Below are 6,099 nucleotides of genomic sequence, written 5' to 3'. Positions count from 1 at the left end.
CAAAAAGCAGTAATATTCATGACCTGCTAGTCTCTCTAACATCTGGTCTATGAATGGTAAAGGAAAGTGATCCTTTCGGGTGGCTGTATTGAGCTTTCTGTAGTCAATACACATACGCCACCCTGTAACTGTTCTTGTAGGAACCAGTTCATTCTTTTCATTATGAACCACTGTCATGCCTCCCTTATTGGGGACAACATGGACAGGGCTCACCCAGGGGCTATCAGAAATAGGATAAATAATCCCAGCCTCTAGTAACTTAGTGACCTCTTTCTGCACCACTTCCTTCATGGCTGGATTTAGCCGCCTTTGTGGTTGAACCACTGGCTTAGCATCATCCTCCAATAGGATCTTGTGCATGCATCTTGCTGGGCTAATGCCCTTATGGTCACTTATGGACCACCCAAGAGCTGTCTTGTGTGTCCTTAGCACTTGAATTAGTGCTTTCTCTTCCTGTGGATTTAAAGCAGAGCTTATGATCACTGGAAAGTGTCACCCTTTCCCAGAAATGCATATTTTAGGGATGGTGGTAGTGGTTTGAGCTCTGGTTTAGGAGGTTTCTCCTCTTCCTGAGGGATTTTCAGAGGTTCTTTTATTTCCTCTGATTCCTCCAGATCAGGCTGAACATCTTTAAAGATGTCCTCTAGCTCTGATTCAAGACTTTCAGTCATATTGACCTCTCCCACCAGGGAGTCAATAATATCAATGCTCATGCAGTCATTTGACGTGTCTGGATGCTGCATAGCTTTGACAACATTTAACTTGAACTCATCCTCATTGACTCTCAGGGTTACTTCCCCTTTTTGGACATCAATAAGAGTTCGTCCAGTTGCTAGGAAAGGTCTTTCTAGAATCAAAGTTGCACTCTTGTGCTCCTCTATTTCCAGCACTACAAAGTCAGTGGGAAAGACAAATGGCCCAACCTTGACAATCATGTCCTCAATTATGCCTGATGGGTATTTAATGGAGCCATCAGCAAGTTGAAGACATATCCAGGTTGGTTTGACCTCTTCAGTCAATCCAAGCTTTCTGATGGTAGATGCAGGTATTAGATTGATACTTGCTCCAAGGTCACATAGAGCTGTCTTAGTGCAAGCACCCTCTATTGTGCATGGTATCATAAAGCTCCCTGGATCTTGAAGCTTCTCTGGTAAGCTTTTCAGAATGACTGCACTGCATTCTTCAGTGAGAAACACTTTTTCAGTTTCTCTCCAATCCTTCTTATGACTTAAGATCTCTTTCATGAACTTAGCATAAAAGGGTATTTGCTCAAGTGCCTCTACAAACGGGATCTTTATTTCAAGAGTCCTGAGATAGTCTGCAAAGCGGGCAAATTGTTTATCCTGTTCCGCTTGGCAGAGCTTCTGAGGATAAGGCATCTTGGCTTTATATTCTTTAACCTTAGTTGCTGCAGGTTTATTCCCTACAGAAGTAGTTGGAGAAGCCTTCTTAGAGGGGTTATTATCAGCATTTGCAGGTGTCTGATCCCTCATTGGCGTTTGAACGCCAGATTTGGGCATCCATTGGGCGTTTAACGCCAGTTTTTCACCCTTTTCTGGCATTTGAATGCCAGAATTATTCCTCTCTGGGCTCTTACTGTCCTCAAAGGGATTTTGTGCAGTGGTCTGGTCATCCTCTGTTAGTTGTTCTCTTTTTTGTTTTCTGCTACCTTGAGCGAAATTATTCAATGTTTTCCCACTCCTTAGTTGAACAGCTTGGCATTCGTCTGTTATCTGTTTAGATAGCTGCTGTCTTGTCTGATTCAATTGTGATTCTATATTCTTGTTAGCAATTTTAGTGTCTTGGAGCATCTCTTTGAATTTTGCTAATTGTTTTGTCATAAGGAGTAATTGCTGATTAAGTTCAACAATCTGTTCTTGAGGATTAGGATCAGTAGTTACTGCCATAGCCTCTTCTTTTATGGAGGACTCACTGTTTGAGTACAGATGTTGATTTCTAGCAACTGTATCTATAAGTTCTTGAGCCTCTTCAATTGTTTTTCTCATGTGTATAGATCCACCAGCTGAGTGGTCTAGAGACATCTGAGCTTTTTCTGTAAGTCTATAATAGAAGATGTCTAACTGTACCCACTCTGAAAACATTTCAGAGGGGCATTTTCTTAGCATCCCTCTGTACCTCTCCCAGACATTATAAAGGGATTCATGATCCTCTTGTTTAAAGCCTTGGATGTCCAGCCTTAGTTGTGTCATCCTTTTTGGAGGGTAAAATTGATTCAAGAATTTTTCTGATAACTGTCTCCATGTTTTTATGCTTGCTGTGGGTTGGTTATTTAACCACCTTTTAGCTTGATCTTTTACAGGAAATGAAAACAGTAATAACCTGTAGACATCCTGATCCACTTCTTTATCACGTACTGTGTCAGCAATTTGTAGGAACTGTGCCAGAAACTCAGTAGGTTCTTCCTGTGGAAGACTGAAATACTAGCAATTTTGCTGCACCATGATAATGAGCTGAGGATTTAGCTCAAAGCTGCTTGCTTTGATGGGAGGTATACAGATGCTACTCCCATATGCAGTTGTAATGGGGTTAGCATATGACCCCAGAGTCCTTCTGGATTGTTCACTTCCACTTATGTCCATGATGGAGAAAAGGGAATTGATATGAATTATTTTTATTTTTATTTTTTTATTTAAAAGTAACCGAAAATAATAAGTAAAATAAATGGAAAATAAAATAAAATTTCGAAAACAAAAAGAAAATAAAATAAAAGCAAATTGAAAACTAAATTAATTAATTAATTAAAAAGATTTTGAAATTAGCAATTAAAAATATATGATTGAAAATTATTTTGAAAAAGATATGATTTAGAAGATATGATTGCAATTTAAAAAAAAGATATGATTGAGAATTATTTTGAAAAAGATATGATTTAGAATATATGATTACAAATTAAAAGAAAGATATGATTGAAAAGATATGATTGAAGAAATTAAAAAGATTTGATTTTTGAAAAAGATTTGAAAAGATCAATTTTTGAAATTAGAATATTGACTTGACTAAAAAAAAAGATATGATTTTGAAAATCTTTGACTAAATTAATGCAAAATTTCAAAATTTATGAGTAAAATAAGGAAAAAATATTTTTTTTAATTTTTGAATTTTAATGAGGAAAGAGAAAAACAACAAAATGACACTAAACTTAGAAATTTTAGATCAAAACAAAGAGAACAAACAAGAAAACTTTGAATGTCAAGATGAACACTAAGAACACTTTAAAGATCAAGATGAACACCAAGAACAAATTTTTGAATTTTTTTTTTTTGTAAATAAAAGCACAAGAGACACCAAACTTAAAATTTTTAGAAAATCAAACACAACTTTTCGAAAATTTAAAGGAAAAACACAAAGAAGATACCAAACTTAGAATTTTAAAGATCAAGAAAGAACTAAGGACATGCAATTTCGAAAAATTAAAAGAAAATAAAATCATGCAATTGACACCAAACTTAAAATATAAAACTAAACTCAAATAAAAGACTCTAAACCAACAAAAATAAAATATTCCTAATCTAAGCAACAAGATAAAACGTCAGTTGTCCAAACTTGAACAATCCCCGGCAACGGCGCTAAAAACTTGGTGCACGAAATTACAATCACACTTTTGCAACTCCGCACAACTAACCAGCAAGTGCCCTGGGTCGTCCAAGTAATACCTTACGTGAGTAAGGGTCGATCCCACGGAGATTGTCGGCTTGAAGCAAGCTATGGTTACCTTGTAACTCTTAGTCAGAATATCAAAAATTCTCAGATTTAATTGTAAAAAGTAAAAGAACATGAAATAAATACTTGTTATTCAGTAATGTAGAACATGTTGAGGCTTTGGAGATGCTTTGTCTTCTGAATCTCTACTTTCCTACTATCTTCTTCTTCATGCACGCAAGGCTCCTTCCATGGCAAGCTTTAAGTTGGGCATCACCGTTGTCAATGGCTACTTCCCATCCTCTCAGTGAAAATGTTCCAAATGCGCTGTCACCGCATGGCTAATCATCTGTCGGTTCTCGATCATGTCAGAATAGGATCCATTGATCCTTTTGCGTCTGTCACTACGCCCAACACTCACGAGTTTGAAGCTCGTCACAGTCATCCCTTCCCAAATCCTACTCAGAATACCACAGACAAGGTTTAGACATTCCGGATCTCAGGAATGACTGCCAATAATTCTAGCCTATACCACGAAGGTTCCAATCTTAGATTAGAAACCCAAGAGATACACATTCAAGCTTGATTGCATGTAGAAAGGAGGTGGTTGTCAGGCACGTGTTCATAGGTGAGAATGATGATGATTGTCACAGATCATCACATTCATCAGGTTGAAGTGCGAATGAATATCTTAGAATAGAAGCAAGCGTGATAGAATGGAAAACAGTAGTAATTGCATTAATTCATGAAGAACAGCAGAGCTCCTCAACCCCAACAATGGCGTTTAGAGACTCATGCCGTAGGGAATACAATAAGAAACGTGTAAAGTGTCATGAGGTACAAGATGAATCACTAAAAGTAGTTTTTATAGTAAACTGGTGACCTAGGGTTACAGAAAATGAGTAAGCTAGGGTGTTTAATGTAAAAATCCACTTCCGGGGCCAGTTGGTGTGTGCTTGGGCTGAGCATTTGAAGCTTTCATGTGTAAAGACTTTTTTTGGAGTTAAACGCCAGCTTTTGTGCCAGTTTGGGCGTTTAACTCCAGTTTTTATGCCAGTTCCGGCGTTAAACGCCAGAATTCTTAAGCTGACTTGGAACGTCTATTTGGGCCATTAAATCTCGGACAAAGTATGAACTATTATATATTACTGAAAAGCCCAGGATGTCTACTTTCCAACGCAATTGAGAGCGCACCAATTGGGCTTCTGTAGCTCCAGAAAATCCACTTTGAGTGTAGGGAGGTCAGAATCCAACAACATCTGCAGTCCTTTTTCAGCCTCTGAATCAGATTTTTGCTCAGGTCCCTCAATTTCAGCCAGAAAATACCTGAAATCACAGAAAAATATACAAACTCATAGTAAATTCTAGAAAAGTGAATTTTAAATAAAAACTAATAAAAATATAATAAAAAATAATTAAAATATACTAAAAACATACGAAAAACAATGCCAAAAAGCGTATAAATTATCCGCTCATCACTATGTTATGTCTTTATTTCCCCCTCCAATATGAGCTAGAAGACTTCAAAAATGGGCCTCCAAAGCCTCCAAATCGTGAGGCACGTGCTATTTTAATGAAGTCATGTGTGGACACCTGTGCAGAGGCACAGATGTGTGCGTCCGCACACTTCGCGAAAAATCCAAACCTGTGTGTATACACAAGCAGCCGTGCGTACGCACACTACGCGATGCTTGGCTGGACGCGCGACGCGCTCAATGTAATCCACGCGCTCTGCTTGGGTGGCTGTGCGTACGCACAGGTAGCTATGTGCACGCACACGTCTCCGAGCTCACTCCTTTGATTTCTCTTGCTTCCTCCACTTTGCATGCTCTTCTTCTATTTTCTCCAATCCATTCCTACCTTATACACCTGAAAGCACTCACCAACAACATCAAGGCATCGAATGGAAGGCAAATGGAATAAAAATAGATTCAATTAAGTATAACAGAGCATATTTTTATGATCAAGCACAAATTGGGAGGAGAGATCAAAAGCATGCTATTCAAGGGAATAAGTGTGAGTTTATATGATGAAAATCCATTCAATTCTAACCAAAAATTATCATCAAATATGGATTCATCAGAAGGTCAGTCTGTTGAGGGCGCTAGCATAGGTTGTGCGAGTGAATAGACATTGTGAATTTTGGCACCTGTGTGTCGCACACCTCTATGAGTACGCACACGTTTTAAAACTTCTCCTGGGCGTGCGCACGCACATCCCTGTGCGGACGCACATGCCCTGTTTCTCAAACTTAAATTTTGTTTTCAACTATTTCACCTTCCCAACAAGATTGTAAGCTTTTGTAACACCATTTTAAGACTCTTGGGTCTTGTTTTGGGCATTTAAAACATGGGAAAGAACCTAAAGGATTTAGTTGATATTATTCTAAAAAGTTAGAAAATGAAGGCTTAGGTTTCTGGTGCACTGAGGATGGGTTGA

This window comes from Arachis ipaensis, chromosome B3 (assembly GCF_059453495.1).
Source record: "Arachis ipaensis isolate K30076 ecotype BB chromosome B3, ASM5945349v1, whole genome shotgun sequence".
In the NCBI taxonomy this organism is placed as follows: Eukaryota; Viridiplantae; Streptophyta; class Magnoliopsida; order Fabales; family Fabaceae; genus Arachis; species Arachis ipaensis.
This window is presented reverse-complemented; position numbering follows the sequence as displayed.